The sequence below is a fragment of the Mustela nivalis genome (genome assembly GCF_964662115.1).
Source record: "Mustela nivalis genome assembly, chromosome: 1".
NCBI classification, from domain to species: domain Eukaryota; kingdom Metazoa; phylum Chordata; class Mammalia; order Carnivora; family Mustelidae; genus Mustela; species Mustela nivalis.
In genome coordinates this window covers 159,124,754-159,144,005 of record NC_139020.1, presented here as the reverse complement: position 1 = coordinate 159,144,005, position 19,252 = coordinate 159,124,754, and the positions used below count along the sequence as shown (strand labels likewise).

At 40.1% G+C, this 19,252-nt stretch overlaps 1 protein-coding gene and 1 long non-coding RNA gene across 2 annotated transcripts in view; one reads left to right on the top strand and one right to left on the bottom strand.

Annotated features, from left to right (window-relative positions):
* Positions 1 to 19,252, top strand: part of MGLL (monoglyceride lipase) — a 225,459-nt gene that overhangs the window by 60,843 nt on the left and 145,364 nt on the right. The gene's annotated exons all lie outside the window — the stretch shown is intronic.
* On the bottom strand, positions 14,883 to 17,496 carry LOC309846209. Its single transcript, XR_014301791.1, has 3 exons — positions 17,275 to 17,496; positions 16,068 to 16,223; positions 14,883 to 15,816 (listed from the first exon to the last, which is right to left on the bottom strand). It is a non-coding gene; the product is annotated as an uncharacterized lncRNA (long non-coding RNA).

Sequence of the window (19,252 nt, the reverse complement as noted above, 5' to 3'; positions counted from 1 at the left end):
GACTTTGTTCAACTGAAAAAAGTGTTTTCACTGTAATTATTTCTGACCTGTTTAGTGGTTTCCTACCCGCCCCCTGCCTTGATCCTTTATTCCCTTCAAGTGTGCTAGAGCCATAAAAAGGTTACCAAGGAGTGGGGGTGGATAGTCAATTTAGGTCCAGGAAGGTGGGATTTAAATATAACTGTGTAGCTGACAAAATGATTTATTACTTTGTAGGTCATTGGAAAAGACCAGAATTTCTCAAACTGTGTTCCACGAGCTGATATTAATCATACAAATGCCCTAAGCACAGAAAGTTCTCAGGGTTCCGGGGCCAAGTTGGCTTAGGAAATGCTGCCTGCTAATTCCCCTCTCAGAGCGCTACAATGTGCATTAGCATATTAAAAGTACTGAGAAGTACAGCAGGAAAGGATCCGGTTTTAATTCTGCTGAGTGATTAAGCAAGTATATTAGTGGAAGGGATAGTTTCCTTTTGGGCCAAACAGGTTTCTCTTAACACCAACTTTGGAAGGACTGGACCAGATTTAATGGAATTTTACCCCCTCTTTTGTCACAGGGTTCCAGCAGTCCGTTAAAATGTGCGGCAGTGTCAGAATACTAGAGCTAGATTTTAAATGAAATGCAATCAGAGTCAAATTCCTTTGAAATATAACTTGGCTTATTTATTCATAACATCAGTGGTTAGATACATAACATAACATAAGTGTGTTAGATACAATACAATGAATGGTGGACCTTTTAAGGGACATTTTCAGAAAATGACTTTCAAGGGTATTCGTTGATTATTCAAATCATAGGTATTAGAGGACTTTCGAATCTTTAGTGCTGTGCTGAGAGTGAAGAGCGGGAGATACTTTACAGAATGGGAGTGATAAGGGATAAGAGAATTTGGAGAAGATAGAAAACTTTTATTGTTGGTGCCGCTCCTGGCTAATCCTTGGGCAGAATTCTGTCACCAGCTTTCAATGGCTGTGGGAGGAGCAGTGTCAGCTTGAGCCTGAGAGGGGAGGTGGCTCCAGCTGGAAAGTAGGTCACCTTTCTTCAGTGGGGCCCTTGAGGGTTTTGCCTGGGACACTGACACTCACAGATGAAATTCTGACATGTATCCATTAGTTTGCAACTATAACATTGCTGCCTATCAAAGCACCTCAAAACTCAGGTGCTTAAATCAATATTCATTTTTTACCTTAGGTTGGCCTGGGGTGATCTGATCTAGGCTCAGCAGGTGGCCCTGCCTCAGGTCATGGCTGCTGGGGCAGCTCTGCCTCCCACTTCCCATCTGTGAGTGGGCTGGAGCATCTTGGCTTACATGTCGCTCATCTTCTCTGGCCCAGCAGACTCCCCAGGAATGTTCTTCTTATGGATATGACAGAGGCTAAAATGGCATCTTGCAAGCCTGTGCTTGCGTGTCATCTGCTAACATCCCCTCAGCCAAATCATGTCAAAGGATGGGAAACTCTACCTGGGTCCTTGTGGGTGGATGTTACCTAACAACGGGCATGTCTGTCTACTCTTGTAACTGGGGAGCCAGTAAAGAGCTAGAACCATAGTCTAGTCTGACACATTGTGGGAAGGGCCCCCTCTAGGATCCCAGGGTGATGATGCCAACTCCCTTGCAGGAATGTAGATTTCATTTAGGGCCTGAGACCGTAGCTCGGGCTCCTGGGTATGAAAAAGTCTGTCTGCATCCAGTTGAGACCTGAGGGCTGGAGCTGACTTTGAGTAACATAGAGCAGCCCAGAAACAGAAGTTTGGCCAGACAAGTGGGCTGCCCTCCTGCCTGTATATTCTAGCCACATCTGCCCACTTCTCAGACTCAGGCCCTGGCTTCAGCCATCACGTACAGTACCTTCACACAGATTGGAGGAAGGTAGCCCATCCTTTTCGGGGAGCCACTGGAAGATGAACTTCAACAACCAAGAGATGGCAGAGGAGACCTCACAAAAGGATTGAACATTGGAAATATTTGACAAGAGACAAAAGGCACAAGCAAGGAAGGGGATGAGATGAATGGAACAGAGTGTGGGGTAGACCGTGCAAAATGGCTTTTCTCCCACACCGACTCTGGGCTTGGCCACATGACTTGTTTGGTCAATGGCATCATAGTAAGTGTAGTCCAAGCAGGGACCTGAAAACACTCGGGGGTTAACACTTGCTTCTCTGGCTGCCGGAAGCCCATCCGCGGCCATCTGGCCATGGGAACAAGCCCAGGCTAGCCTGCTGGATGAATAGAGGTGGATGGCTGTTGTCTCAGTTGACATCCGGCCACTGCCAGACCCCTGAGGGAGCCCCCTCAAGACCCCTCTTGCTGTCAACCCCTTAACTAGACCATGTGACCAAGCTGGCCTCGAGGAGCTAGCTGCTCAGCCAACCCACAGGACTATGACAAATAATGAATGTTCACTGCTGTAAGCCTCTCCCTTCTGAGTTATTTTGTTAACCAGTGAGAGCCAGAGGGGAGGTGAGTCGGAGGGGGGGGTGAAGTAGGTGGAGGGATTTAGAGTATACTTATGGTGATGAGACTGAGTAAGGCACAGAATTGTCACATCACTATATTGTGCTCCTGGAACTAATATAACACTGTATGTTAATTGTGTTTCTTTTTTTTTTTTTTTTTTAAATTTTATTTATTTATTTGTCAGAGAGAGAGCGAACGAGAGGGAGCACAGGCAAACAGAATGGCAGGCAGAGTCAGAGGGAGAAGCAGGCTCCCTGCGGAGCAAGGAGCCCGATGTGGGACTCGATCCCAGGACGCTGGGATCATGACCTGAGCCGAATGCAGCTGCTTAACCAACTGAGCCACCCAGGCGTCCCAATTGTGTTTCAATAAAATAAAATAAAATAAAAAACATACACAAAGATACACCAGCAAAAAAATGAAGTGGGTATGTGTGTTGGGGGTGGGGGTCATAATCTTAGTATAAAACAAGGTAAAATTCAGGCCCCAAAGTATTAAATAAGACAAAAGCTGGCACTTTGCCATGCCACAGACTACCATGGAAATACAGCAGTTACACAATCTATGCATCAAATTGTAGCATCTTCTATTAAGCATAAACAAAGGAGACTTAAGGAGAAGTAGGCAAAATGCACCGATCCTAGATCTTTACTCATTTATTTCAATGGAATACAGATAAAGCTGATGAAAAATTGTTATATCCACTCCATTAAATATGTCGTAGCCATTGCAAATGAAGATTATATAGTTCTAGAGGAAAAGTGTGCAACGTATGAGAAAAAAATACATCACACATGTGTAACTGTGTTATCTCATTATAACCTGCAAATTGGGTAATTAGAGGTGCGTAAAGATTGGAAGAGCCACAAAAAAGCGTAATTCATTGTTTGAGCAAAAAGAATTGAGAGTCTATAGATTTTAGCAAATAGTTTTGATGATTTCAGTATTTTAAGGAAAATGCTAATTAGCTATTTAGCATAAATCTGGATACTCCTTGTAGAGAACTGCTACAGCAACACTGACCCGTTGAGGGTACACGTAAAGACATCCAAACATGAAATACAGTCATTTATGAATTCATTCATCATATGACTAACCCCAGAGCATCTGACTTAAAACCGAACAAAGACAGTGTAATCAGGACACTGAGTGGGATATTTGCTCGTTGTTTTCTGTGCTCTAAACATTAGCCTTGACATGTGAAAAATATTTCCTACCAGCTATTCTTTCACTGCAATCTGTAACACTTAGCTAAAAGAATGGAAGTGTCTGAAACAAATAATACTAAATTCCCAGAGAATTACAGATTTCCAGGGACATGGGATGGGGAGGGATGAAGGGTACAATAAGGAAATTCTGAGGAATCATTGGTTTCAAACAAGGAAACTCAGATTGTTTAAATGACTCCCCTGTGGTCACTCAGCTAGGTAGAAGCAGGATTGAGATTAGAACAAAATTCCTGCTTTCCAGAAAGGAAAAATGTTAAATTTCTTCCAGCTCCACCACCTGGATATTCATGAGACTTAGAACCAACCATAGTTTAAGATAAATGTTACATTTCATGTGTTAGACTATGTATGTGTTAGAATCCATACATTTTTGATTTTCTGAACCTTTAAGAAGTCTTGTATGGAAGTCTCATGCCTTAGTATTTCATATCTTCCTACAACATCATGTCAATACAGTAGCAGACTTTGTCATCAGTTTTCTTGTGGTCACGGGTCCCCTTGTTCATGGCAGCTGTCTCATCGACCTCATTTCCTGACTTGGAATGTGCTAGTCAGCTGTGGAAAACAAAACCCAAGATGTACAAAATTTAACAGTTGTATACATTCATTTAAAAATAACAATGCATGCAGGGCTTCTTATGTTAAAAATCTTCTGTACACATGTTTCAAAGCCAAAGTGCACCAAATTTCCCCAAAATAAAGATTGTAGAAACATTAGCAGGCATGAATGCACTCAGAAAGCTGATGGTCCCCGAAGCCAGATGTGAGGCTAGAATGCTGGGGAGAGATGCAACAGTGGTTTCCAAGTTAAACAAATTTTCAAAAACAGTAAACAGGGTGAGTGGATAAGATCTCGGGTCAACGGAGGGAACCAGGGAAGAATCTAAGTGTGGCTCGTGAAGGGAAGTCTTTGGAATGAATGCTTGAAGATTTGGCTTATAGATGTTTATTCAGAAATACTTTAAAGAACCTGGAGTGTGCCCAGTTTTGCATAGAATGTGTTGTTAATGTCAATTGTCTATATGTTTATTTCCATTTTATAGACTCTTTGTGACAGAACTTCAATCCCAGTATTGGCCTGCTACAGCAGGTGCCCAGAATATTCTGCGCAGGCGTGGAGGGCAGGGGCACAGGGAGGGGCCGACTCCCTGCTGAGCCGGAAGCTTGATGTGAGACTTAGTCCAGGACCCTGGGATCATGACCCGAGCTGAAGGCAGATGCTTAACTCACTGCACCCCCCAGGCAGCCCACTGAACATGCTTTTTTTTTTGGTCTATTTAACCTCAGCTGGAGACTGGGAATGGGAGGTCATTCAGTACCACTTCAAGTGTAAGATCTGTATATATACTTATAATCGATACATAATATATGTGTGTGTGTGTGTGTGTGTGTATGCTATGTATCTGCTTTCCTCTTTTGCATTGAAGAGTTGTATTGAGTTTGAATTGTCCTTGCTGTTCCTCTGTTAGAGCGTAGCGTATCATCCAGGGGATTTTCTGCCTTGTTAAAATGCAATGCGAGCCAACAGCTACTCAGGGGTTTCTAATTTCTCATGTTGTATTGGCCTTCAATAGAATACATTCCTATGTTTAGAAGCCATTGTCCTGCTTCGTATTATGTTATATGATCTTTGTATTTTGAGACCCTTTTGAGCTTTTTTTCTTGAATTTCACTTTCCTTCAAACAATGGCCGTTTTATAATTCCTGTGTCTCCGGGAAGGAGATAGGGAAAAGGATAGAGTGTCAGCTGGGATGGGACCAGTTGTAGGACATGCTGGTAAGAAAGAGGAGACTGGGACCTGTGCTCAAGACAGCAGGTCAGCTATGCGATGGGCCAAGAGGGAGACAGCCTGCAAGTTATGTTTCTGTGTTCAGTTATGTTAGGTGACTTGGAGCTGCCCTATTTTGATATTTACCTACTCAACAGACTTCCAGTCTGGTCATGATGGAGTAGCTGGTATTAGGTGTAACCTTCTACCCCTAATAACTATTTTAAAAATGGACAAAATGTAAGCAATGCTTTTCAGGCATTGGACAGTGAGTAGCTTAGAGCCATGATCTTTGAGCCAAGGGAAACCCTTGAGCTGACTTCCATGTTTACCTTGGCCTTCCACTTGGGTGTGATTTGCAAACCACAATGCAGGAAAATAATACCCTAATCACATAATTACCGTTTCTTTTTTGTGGTGAGAACACTTGGGATCTACTCTCTTAGCCAACTTCAAGTACTTAATACGGTTTTATTAGCTGTGGTCACCGTGCTGCACGTTAGCGCTCCGGGAGCTGTTCATCTCGCAGCTGGAAATTTATAGCCTTCGACCAATATCTCCCAACTTCCCCTAGACCTCAGTCTCCTGTGACCGTCACTCTACTCTCTGTCACTCTACTCTATGTTTCTGGCTTTTTTAGATTTGAATTTTTTAGACATAGAAGTGAAATCATACAGTATTTGTCTTTCTCTGTCTGATTTATTTCACCCACCATTATACCCTTAGGTTCCACCATGTTGTTGCAAATGGCAGGATTTTCTTGTTTTCTATGGCTGAATAATATTCAATTTGTATGTGTATATGTATATAATACACATTTATATAAAATTGTGTGTACATATTATTGTGTGTATACATTGTTTGGTGTGTGTGTGTGTGTGTGTGTATACACATATCACAACTTCTTTATCTATTAAACCACGAATGGACACTTGGGTTGTTTCCATGTCTTGCCTCTTGTGTATAATGCTATAGTGATATCTTTTCAAGTTAGTGATTTCATTTCCTTTGGATATATTCCCAGAAGTGGGATTGCTGGATCATATGGTAGTTCTATTTTTAATTTTATAAGGAACCTCCATACTGTTTTCCCTAGTGGGTGCACCTGTTTACATTCCCACCCACAGTGCACGAGGGTTCTCTTTTCTCCACATTCTTGCCAGCATGTGTTCTCTTTTGTCTTTTTGATGATGTCCATTCTAACAAGTGTGAGGTGCCATCTCATTTTGGTTTTGATTTATATGTCCCTTTCATGTACTTGTTGGCCTTTTGTATATCTTTTTTGAAAAAATGTTTATCTGGGTGTTTTGCTTATTTTTAATTGGATTATTTGTTGTTGTTGTTGTGTTGGCATTATATTACTCCCTTTTTAAAACTGTTGCTCAGTGGCGCCTGGCTGGCTCAGTCAGTGGAGCATGCCACTCTTGATCTTGGGGTTGTGGGTTTGAACCCTACATTGGGTATAGAGATTACTTTGGAATAAAATTTTAAAAGGAAGCGCAATAAAACTGTGGCCCAAATGTGATTTACCATAACATCACCAAAGCAGGATGGAGTTTTCAAAAAGACCTTGTTAAATATCAAGGAGAATAAAAGTGAAAACCGGGAATATACAAGAAGCATAAAAAGAGTTCAACTTATAAAACATCTTAGTTTAACAGACTTGATTGGGACATAGGCCATGTGCCACTCACTTCTTCCTTCTCCAGCCCATTGGCTGGTACATCTAGACAGGCTCTCGACATGGGCTTTTAATTCCCTGTTCCTGCCTGTGTCCATTGCAGAAGGCATCACCAACAGCTCACAGACTCAGCCTCTCAGACTTGGTAAATTGCTCACTGCCTGGTCAAAAGAGTGATTCTACTTTATCTGCCTTTATAAAGCCCTTCCTCTTTGTTCTTGTTTCTGGATTGATTGACTCCTCCCAGTCCCCAGATGATAGGTCGAATTTTGGTAACTGACATAATGGATTATCTCACTCAAGTCTGCCCTACTCCATGGGATATAAGTCCCACAAGTAGCGTTGCCTACCCACGTACCAACCCCAGCCCCAATGGAATAGATGTTATGAGTACATCGCAGTTGTGGGTCCTTCTCCAAACATTTGGTTAAAATGTGAGCCTGCTGGGGGGTTTTTCTCTCCCATGTTCTCTGCTGCTGTTTTGCCCAGTGTTTTAGTTATTTATGGCTGAGTAACAAAACATCCCCACCACTGGTCTTAAAAGGAGTCAAAGTCCATGAGTTGGGGGGTTGACGGTGTCAGCTAGGTGGTCCTTGCTTGGGGTCTCTTATGAGGTTGTAGGTAGTTGGTGTCTGGGGCTGGCTCGTCTGAAAGCCTCTTGAGTCCCATGTCTGGCGCCTGGGCTGGGAAGAATGGCAGGCATCCCGTAGGCATCTCTGTCTGATCTTCCCACAAGTGGTCTCACCAGTATGGAGCCTCTTTACATGACAACCAAAGCCTCCATTCACTGGTGGTTTGTGAATCTCTGCCTTTCCTATTCAGTTTCACCACATGGGGATGAAAGGAAACTGTTTAATACTCACATAAATAGTGTGCAATCGGGACCACAGCTGTTTAAATTCTATACAATCAGGAAGAGAAGTTTCAAGAAGGCATCTAGTATACAAAAGGTAACCAGTCTTTGATAGGCCATCGGGTTTTCAATATCGTTGTACTGCTTCCTGAGGAAAAAGCCCGGGAGGGGATAAGTCTGGACAGTCTGTGTTTTGGAAGCTGGTGATGAGCACTGCAGAAGGCGGGAGGGCAAGGCACGTGATCGGGGCTCTGGCTGCCTGGATTTAACTCCCAGCACAACCACATCTGCTGTGGGCTCTCAGGGGATGTGGTTTCCCCAATCCCTCTTGGCCTGTTCGCCCTCCTCGGAAAAAAAGGAGAATCCTAGTAGCACCTACCTCATGGTTTTTGTGAAGCATAGATTAGGTGTTTTACCGAAAGCATTTAGAACGTCTATCACACAATAACACTCAAAAAGCTGTTAGCTATTCTTACCACTCACACAAGGTCTTAGAGTTTTTGCTATGAAGCATTGGATTTTTATTGACAAGGCTTTGGCCTGACGTCCCCCATCCCTCAGAAAATGTTGATGTGAGTATACATGAGTAGACATAAATAGAAAGAAGAATAAAAATGTTCAGATGGGTTTGACACAAAGACAATTCTCTTTTAGCAATTACGAAGCTATAAAAAGAATGGGAGCAGCTAGTGTTCTCAACACATTTCCAAACAAGTTGGCTCAAGGATCAATTACAGTACAGACAAGTACTAAGGTCCCCCTGGAAACTCCTTTGCACAGCCCTGTGAAAGTTTCAGGGCTGATTGCATTTTTTTTGGCAGCAAGAAAATTTGTCAAGCAGGAGTGTGAGAATTGGAATTGTCAAGACTGCAACAAAAAGCAAGCACATGTCACCATTTTGAGGAAGCATCAAGGTTTAGCCTTCCAGCTGCTGTCCTGGGTGAAAGAAAACACAGGCCCCTGGCTGGAAAGAAATGAAATGTAATTATGTCATGATGAGCTGGGAGAAAATGGCAAGGAAAAATTGCGATGCAGAGCATGATGGATGCTGTTTTGTCGATTGGAACTGCTGGAATGTTGCAGTAGAGCTGGGTGGCATAATAACTCTGTTTTCTTTCCCAACTTGGCAAGCAGAAACGAAGCAGCAGACCACCTCATTTTATTTTGTATTTTTTTTTTCTCAACGAGATTATGTCAGGTTTTGTAGAATGGATAGGAGAGTCATTGATAATGAAAATAAAGCAGATACACCCTTTTAAGGCACAGAGCTGTAATTCTATTGACTAGGAATTTCCTGTTACTTATCTATATTTGGAAAATTCCATGGGGGTCTTCTCTGAGGGTAATTTACATGATGGTAAACCATCCATCTTTGAATATGTGGCTTCCCAGTAGTGTGGGTTTTATTCACATCTGATCTACGCTAATCACATTTTAATTCATGATTTATGTCACAATCAGGAAGACTCAAATCATCAATCAGGGAGACTTGGTTTCTACTTGTTCTTCCACAGAGTGTGCATTCTAGTGGTTTGGTTGCTGGTAAGTTAACAGGTGTTCTGCAGAGAGGTGGAAGGTGCATTCTGTTTTAATATAGTATTTAAATTTCATATGTTTTTGTAACTAAATAAGAAATCAGAGTGATGATTCAGGTATTTTAAAAACCAAAGTATTCATAGCATATCCTTTTATTTGCTGGGGGATTAATCATTTCTATCCTTTCCTTTCCTTTTCTTTCTTTCTTTCTTTCCTTATTTTTAGAGATTGAGAAATTAGGGGCGAGGGGGGATGGGGAAGAGGGAGAGAGAAAATCTCAAGCCAGCTTCATGCCCCTCCCTGCCCCCGATGCAGGGCTCAACTTCACAACCCTGAGATCATGACCTGAGCTGACATTAAGAATCAGTTGCTTAACCAACTGAGCCACCCAGGTGCCCCAATCATTTCCAATTTAACCAAATAACCACAGATATGTGGGGAATATTTTTGGCATGCCATATTAAAAACAAAAACAACAACAAAATGTGTCTGCGCCACTTTATTTAACAGAAGTAACAAACATACATTAAATGTGCAGGTGTATATTTTTTAAAGTAATGTTGGGGTCCAGCATGTGGGGTGAATTGGCACCTAAAAGACCACAGGCACAGAGACCAGTTAGGACATTATTTCAATGGTTTGGGAAGGAGGCAAGGAGCACCTGACCCCAGGCAGTGGTGCTCAGTTGAAAGCAAGGAGAGAGCCTTGGTGGCAATGAGGAGAGACCTTTGAGAGGACCAGATGATAAGCGGAGCGACAAGTCATGAGACGTAAGGATGGAAAGGATGTTTCATACACGGCTACCATGAGACTAATGTCTTCTCTCCAATATTATTTTCTTCACTAAAATCTTCTACCATGTTTAAAAATCAAATGATCATTATTATAGTAGCACTTAAAAATTCTATATAGTGTTCACTGACTGCTTTCTCCTTCTGTGCCAAGTCTTTTATCAGTTCATTTAGAACTCCAGAATTTAGGGCACCTGGGTGGTTCAGGTGGTTAAGTGTCTGCCTTTGGCTCAGGTCATGATCCCAGGGTCCTGGGATTGAGTCCTGCATGGGGCTCCCTGTTCAGTGGGGAGTCTTCTTCTCTGCCCATCCCCTAGCTTGTGTGCTTTCTCAATCTCCCTCTCCCTCTCTCTCTAAGTAGATAAATAAAATCTTTTTAAAAAAAAGAAAATAGAACTCCAGAATTTTTTAATCACATAGTTTTGTTGACTATTTGCATATAAATTGCGTGTGTGTGTGTGTATCTCAAAGTCACTTGCATGTATGACAGAGAAATTAAAGATCTAAGTAAGTGGGAAAAATATACCATGCTTATAAATTGGAAGGCTCAATTTAGTTAAAATGTCAAATCTTCCCAAACTGATCTTTATTTTTTTTTAAAAGATTTTATTTATTTATTTATTTGACAGAGAGAGATCACAAGTAGACGAAGAGGCAGGCAAAGAGAGAGAGAGAGGGAAGCAGGCTCTCCGCCAAGCAGAGAGCCCGATGCGGGACTTGATCCCAGGACCTTGAGATCATGACCTGAGCCGAAGGCAGAGGCTTAACCCACCCACTGAGTCACCCAGGCGCCCCCAGACTGATCTTTAGATTTAATCTGATCTCAATCAAAAGCCCAGAAATAATTGATAAGTGAATTCTAAAACTTATATGAAGTGCAAAGAACATGGAGTAACCAAAACAACCTTTAAAAACTACAGCAAATCTAAAGACCTCACAGTCTAATTTCAGAACTTACTTTAAAGCTAACACAATCACACCCAGCATGGTATTTGGTGTAACAATGGACAAATGGATTATTGGAATAGAAGAGATTCCACATATACATAATCAATTGATTCTTTAGCAAATGGCACTGGAACCCAAATTTTCAAAATGGGTGAAAGACTTTAACAGGTCCTTCAAAAAGAAAACAAACAAACAAACAAACAGAAATAGTCCATGAGCACATGAAGAGATGCTCACCTCTTAGGCACCAGAGAAATGCAATTTGAAACCCCAAATGAGGTCCTGTTGTATGTCCAACCAAGTGGCTAACATTAAAATGACAGACAATATCAAGTATTGACAAGGATATGGAACAACAAAAGTCTCATATATGACTTGTGGGAGTATAAAATGGTACAACAACTTTGGAAATGTAACTTACAGTTTTTACCAAAGTGAAATAAAAATGTAGGTTCACCCGAAGATACACAGAAAAAATAGTAAAAACTGAAAACAATGCAAATGTCCAATAGTAGGAGAATAGACATACAATTTGCAGGATATCCATAGAATGGAAAAATCAGTAATAAAGGGGAACAAGCTACTGAATCTCGAAATAATGAATCTCAAAAGTAATATGAGCAAAAATCTCAAAATGTGAGTAAAAGAAGCTCGGCACAAAACAGTATATATGCATGATTCCATTTATATGGAATTCTAGAATAAGCAAAATGATCTACAGAGACAGAAATCAGAGTAGTGGTTGGTTTGAATGGGGAGAGTTGACTAGAAGTGGGTACAGGGGAATTTTGGGGGGTGATGGAGATGTTCTGTATCTTGACTGCATGTTAGTTACATGGGTGTAGATATTTTTCCAAAATGCATTGAATTGCATACTTTGATCTGTGCATTTCACTGTATGTAAATTTTACTTCAATGAAAGAAAGTGCCAAATTCCCAAGAAATGGTAGTTTCATCTAATATTTACATATGAGAGGTCTTCAGAAGTCTTCTGATGTAGTCCCACATTAATAATGTAGGAAGCACTAAAAACTACAATTCCACATTATCAGCACTCAGAAAACATGAATGCGACCACACCTGTTTCAAGAGCAGTTTGTAACTCTTATTATTAAACATCTGTAACTGTCAATATCTTGGGTGTTACCCCATCCTCCCTTTGCGTGGTAAGAGATCTTAAAACCTACTTTCCCCTGGCAATATTTTTGGGGCTTAATAAAGAAGGAGGAATTACGATTTTTGTGATCACTGCTGACTTGAAATCTCTGCTTGTACTGATTTTGTATCCTAGATTGTTGCTACCTTTGCTCTTTTCACACTCTTTTTCCTGGGATAACATCCACAAAACTAACACAGTATTTTCACTCAAGATTGTGTATGGAGTCCATTTGGCTGAACTTTTGAAGCCATGGAACAGTTTAACATTGAACATTACACATCAAATGATGGATATGTTTCTGTGGATCTTTCATTGGTCATTTTTTACATTTGCTATCAAGCATCTGGCCATATAGCTGAGCTCTCTCCTTTCCACTTCTCCTCTTCCCCTCCTTGGCTTGCTGCAATCCCCAGAGCTCCGTTTCACTTTGTAGTTATTTGTAGTACCCTGATCACCAATCCAGGCTGGGCTCTGAGGTCTAACTTTCAACATGTTAGATGGTCCCCTAACATATCTACAGAGATTCTTGAAAGGGATCTCAAACCCATGAATATCCTCCCTTTCACCTCCTTCCACACAAAGAAATATGGAAAATTCAGATAAACATCCTCCAACTGGAAGAAAAGTGGATGGAATATGTAACTGTGCAACCCTGGAGAAGAGAAAAGGAGAGTCTTTGAAAGTGAGACATCTCACATATCAGCACAGACGATAGAGGAGGCCAGAAAGGGCCATTTTCTAGGATTCTTTGGTATTTTGCCCAAAACATGAAGAAAATGACTCAGTGCCCATGAGAATGGGACATATCTCTGTGAGGATGGTTGTCCCACATACAGGACACTAAATGAATGCTTAAAAGAGAGAGTGATGGTCAGTGCCCAGGTAAGGGCTTTAGGAACCTCCAGCTGGCTCAACCTTGCCCTCCACCCACACGGCACAGGCCTTCAAGTCATATATAATTTAATATAAAACAATTCTTGGGCTATAGATTGTGGCTCAGAGGGGAAGACAAAGGAGTGTCAGATCAGGTGGAAAAATAGCAAGGGGAACTTATCCACATGGTAGTGGAACAAATAGAAGATCTGGACAGATGTGTACCATCATTAGCGTGTGCAAGAGGAAAAGAAATGGCATGTAGCTATGCAAGTTTATAACAACAAAAATGCACAAAATGTTGCATGGAAATAACAAAGAACCCAGTCTGGAAGCAAACAAAATCTAAGGAACAGAAGGAAACCTCCAGGTGTTTTTCATGATATGGAAGAACTGCAAGAGGGTATGAACACAATATAACTAGCTCAATACTGGGGTAATAAAATAATAGGGATGCAAAGGAAAGAGATGTGGAAGAACAGTGAGACTCCAAACACTATTACAGATCTGATACATAATTTAGAAAGAGCTAAAAATAAAATTCCTAACAGGAAAAAAAAGAAGTTTGAGATAATCACAGTAACTTCAAAGGAAGAGTATGAAAGGACTAAAGCAATTAAGAAGATGATGGAGAAGCCACTGGGTCGCTTAGCCGGTTAAGCATTTGACTCTTGGTTTTGGCTCAGATCATGATCTCAGGGGTGTGGGATAGAGCCACAGGTGCTGTGCTTGGCTGGGAGTCTGCCTGAGATTTCTCTCCCTTTGCCCCTCCCCAACTCGCTCGCTCTCATGCTCTCTCTTCCTCTTAAAATAAGTAAGTAAATCTTGAAAAAAAAAAAAAAAAGGTAATGGATTTGATTCATTTGAAATGAACCAATGTAAAGATAACTAGAGTTAGTCAAATATGGAACTCAAGATATTGACCAGAAAGAATTTTCATAAATATGAGAGAAGAAAACATCCCCATCCCATGTAATGAAAGAACAGTAGCATCTTTGGCTCATAGGGTCACATATTATCTAGGGGAAAATTTATACAGAACAATCAATATCTTACACATTGGAGTTATTGGACTTTGAGACTAAAGACATAATTTTTCAGGCATCCAGATGGATAAAGATGTCACTTATGAGGGAAGACATCACTTCTGATTTCTCTACAGTAGCATTCATTTCCAGTACACATTGCAGTGCGTAATACTGATAGCATTCTGAGGGGAAGAAGTTTTGACCCAAGGTGATGAAAAGCAGCCACACAGTTCTTTTAGTAGGAAGGAAACAGGAAGTCACACTCAACCATGAAGGAGTCCAAGAAATATTGCATATGGCACTTCTTGTAAAGAAAAATAAAAATGACTTGACAATAAATGGAACCAATGATGAGATTTATTTTTTCTACTTTTATTCAGTTAAAAAAAGGTCAATGTTATGTGTTAAATTCATATAAAAACAAGCTAAAACTGAGCAACTGGGGAAATGTTTATTGAACTAAATGTAAATGTTAGAACACTTCACAAAATGAAAATAGAGCTATCAAGATGTCGGTGGGTGACGGAGGCGTAAGAATAAAATCTCATATATCATAGTAGGGAATCAATACTTTTTATTCAAAAATTGAGGCATGTAGAAATACATACAATAAATTCAACTTTTCGGTGGTTTTACAAACTTAGAGAAATCTTTTAGGGACATCTTTCTGAAGTTCAGCAATTTCTTAAATTTCACACATTTTTATTCTTTTGGTGAAGTCAAATATTAAGTAAAAATCCTTCAATTTGTATATATCTTCTGTGCAGGTCTGGAATGATATTTATGCCATGCTTAACACTGTTTTATTTTCCTGGTGGTGGAGTTTGGGGCAGATTTTTGTTTTGTTTTGTTGGTTTTTGTTTTCTTTTAAAATGTTTTCTATGCTTTTAAAATTATTTAATTTTTTAAAAAAATTATCTTATTTTTTATTTTTATTTTTCATTTAACTGAAATTTAGTAAGTTTTTGAAATAAATATACAATTTAGAAAAGACAGCACCAGGGGCAACTGGGTGGCTCAGTTGGTTAAGCACCTGGCTCTTGATCTCACCTCAGGTCTTGATCTCAGGGTTTTGAGTTGGGCTCCATGGTGGGCATGGGGCCTACTTTAAAAAAATAAAAAAAGAAGAAGACAACAGCAAAGAGGGTGACTGGCCCTACCAAATACTAAAACATTATGATGCAATCGCAGGAAATAAAGCAATGTGGTGTGGCGGGGGGAAGAACAGGTAACTATTTCACTGGACCAGAATGGAGTCTATATCCTGACTCATGCTTTTACAGGAATTGATGACTATTAGATATTATTTAATAAATATGTTAGGTATTTGAAGAATAGGTTGAAACACTGTCTCATAACATGTAACACAATAGGTCTTTAATACTTTAGGAATCTAAGAATTTAAAAAAGGAAGAATAAGAGGATGCAACCCAAGATGAGGAAATTATAGGTGATTTCTGGGTAAGGAAGGACTTTGTCATTTTGATGTCTCTAGAAGAAAGACAAATGAAAATGGTGATAAGATTGACTACTTGAAATTTTAAATATTTGTTTGTGACAAACCACCACACAAATGATTAAAATCAAATGTGAACTGGGGAAATCTATGTGTGTATGTGTCTATCTAATGGGTACATATTATCTATCAATAGATAATAGATATCTATCAATAGATAGATAATATGTATCTAATTAATATCTTTAACATAAAAGCACTTGCAAAAATGAATAAGAAGGGGCACCTGGGTGGCTCAGTGGGTTAAGCCTCTGCCTTCGGCTCAGGTCATGATCTCAGGGTCCTGGGATGGAGTCCCGCCACATCGGGCTCTGTGCTCAGCAGGGAGCCTGCTTCCTCCTCTCTCTCTCTCTCTGCCTGCCTCTCTGCCTACTTGTGATCTCTGTCAAATAAATAAATAAAATTTAAAAAAAAAGAATAAGAAATGAATGGCATGAACAGACTAGTCGCAAAGACAGGAAACATTAAAAAAGTGAAAATGAAGCAAATAGTTCTTTTTTCTTGTAGACAAATAAATGTAATTTTCAAACTATGGGATGTCAAGATTTTTTTTGTATATGTATATGTATATGCATATATATATAACAAAGTAAGTATAATACATATATCATATAAATATACAACAAAGTAAGTATAATATGTATATCATATATATATATGATATACATATATATCTCAAAGTAAGAAATTTTAAAAATTGGATAAAACTCAAGGTAGGTGAAGTTTCAGGTAATGTGTACTCTCCTGCACTCCTAGCAGAAGTATAATGTAGTACAATATTTTTTTATGGTTGAAGCTTAATATTTTGTGTGGACCTGACCATATTATTCTTTTCTCTTAATTGAAATATAGTTGAAATACAATATTATATCAGTTTCAGGTGTACACCAGGATGATTCGACAATCCTGTTCATTTTGAAATAATCATCATGATAGTATAGTCACTGTCACCATAAACCTTATTTTAAATATTATTGACTATATTTCCTATGCTGTAGTTTTTAACTCCATGGCTTATTTATTTTATAACTGGAAGTTTGTACCTAGGATGGACGAAATTGTACAATTTTTTAGGACCATGTAGCAGTTCATTCTATCAAAACCTTTCACCCAACACTATTTCTAAAGAAATAGGCTGAATACTGTGCAAAATAATAATAATAATAATTTAACTGCATTGTTCATGATAATTGAGAACTTCTCCCCAGCTGTTCCATACATTTTTCTCATCCTCACCCTTCTGATTACTACCAGGAGAGATGATGAAATTTATGCTCACTTCCCCCTTCCACTTATCCCTGATCAGACAATTTTGTGTAAGTCCTATTATTTTTAGGTTGCCATGGTTTATATTATTTACATCTGTTTTATCATGGTGAACAAGTCTTTGGTGCTCTGATTCTAAAAATGGAAAGCCAATAAACTTCACTTACCGCATGATGATCATGTAAACATTCCTTCTGGATTTTGGAAAAAACACCAGAGGCAGGGGTTTTCATCTGCTTAACATGAATATAGCACAAAAACCTAGAAGAGAGCCTAGAAGGAAGCACTGAATAAATATTTGAGTGAGCATTTGCTGAATAAGTGAAAATACTCAGTGGTATGATTGGACCCACAGAGAAGAAAATGTCATTCTTTGTCATTAATACTGTGGCTGGCGAGAGGCCAGAATACAGTGCAGTTCCTCCAAGAGAGCTAAGGAAGTGACCAAGGAACTTGCTTAAAATCCATCGTCTTACCCCAGACTACCACACCGGGATTTCTGAAAGAGCTGCTGGCAATCTGCATCTCTCACAGGCACTTAGTGTGGTTCTCCACACATTAAAGATGGACACTCCTCATCCTGCTGGATCCTTTTATTTTCATTCTCACTCATTCTTTCTGGGCCACATACAGATGCCACAATTTGCTATATCCTATGAGGTCTTTTTATTAGAGCCTTGTTTGTTTTGCTAGAATACCTAGGATAGATTTTTTAAAAAGATTTTATTTATTTATTTCAGAGAGAGAGAGAGAGTGCACGAGCAGGGGAAGTGGCAGAGGGAGAATCAGGCTCCCTGTTGAGCAAGGGGCTTGATATGGGACTTGATCTCAGGACCCTGGGACCATGACCCTAGCCGAACGCAGACGCTTAACTCGACTGAGCCACCCAGGCATCCCTGGGATAGATTTTCTTTAAGTATGGAGACTGTGGCCAATAAATTATGAGTTCTTTTCTTTTTACACGTCTTTCTCTTACCTTCACATTGATCTAAGGTCTGGGTGGGTTTAGGACTCTGGGTTCCAAAGTCTTCACCCCAGAATTTTGAAACGTGGCTCCACGGTCATCTTGTGGCTAGGATTGCCAGTGATAAGTCTGGTGGAAAAGCCTAATTCCCTTACCTTTCTCAAGGCCTGCTTTATCTCTGAGGGCTTCTTGACCTTCGTGCTGAATTTTCACCCGAATATGTCTGCCTGTGAGTTTCATGTAAAATGAAATCCTGCTTGGCCTTCAATTCTCTTTTAGCTTGAAGACGGTCTTCCATAGAGCCTTGGGCTGAAGGGGGGAGGTTGGGAATCTACCACACCCTCTAGGCCAGACGGGGGCAAACTTTTTTTGGGAAAGTAAGCATTTTAGATCATATGGGAGGCTCCCAGGGCCATGCTGCCCGCTAGGGGGCCTCTGGCAATACTACTCCACTCCTCCATTGCCAAATGGCAACCAACATCTGTGGCTGTGTCCCAGTGAACCTTTACCTTTACAGGCTGAGATTCGAATTGCATATATTTTCACATGTCACAAAATATTACTCTCATTTAGACTTTCTCCCCCAGCTATGGAAGAGGTATTTGAAGCTTGCAGGATCTACAGAAATAGGCAGACTTGGTTTTGGTCTGCAGACATGACTTTGGCCACCCCTGCTCTAGGCCAACAGAGAAAGCGTGATACTGTATTTTTCCCAGTTTGAGAGGCTCTCTTCAGTGTATTTATTTTGTTTGCTCTGTATGATTTTTTTTTTCTGCCATTAACACCCCCTTTCCTAACAGCAAGCTCTTTGATTCCCCCCAAAATAGATGTCTTTTGAAAGGGTAAACCAGCTTGCTGTTGGGGATATTTTGGTCACTCCAAGGGAAGGACCTTATGTGGGATGGATTCAACTCAGGTAGACCTGGGTTCTCTAATTTTACAGAGTTATATAAGTGATTATAACAAAAGAAGAGAAAGATGTAACTGAATGCTGATCCCAGGTAATAAATTAGCATATCAGAAACACATCTCCACAGTTTACATTTTTTTTTTTTTTTTTACATTTTCACAATGAAGCTGATTCAGTTACTGCTCCATGTCCAAGATGGTGTCCGTAGGCTGAACAGCATTTACAATTATCATTTTAAAAATTATTTTCTTCGGTGCCTGAGTAGCTCAGT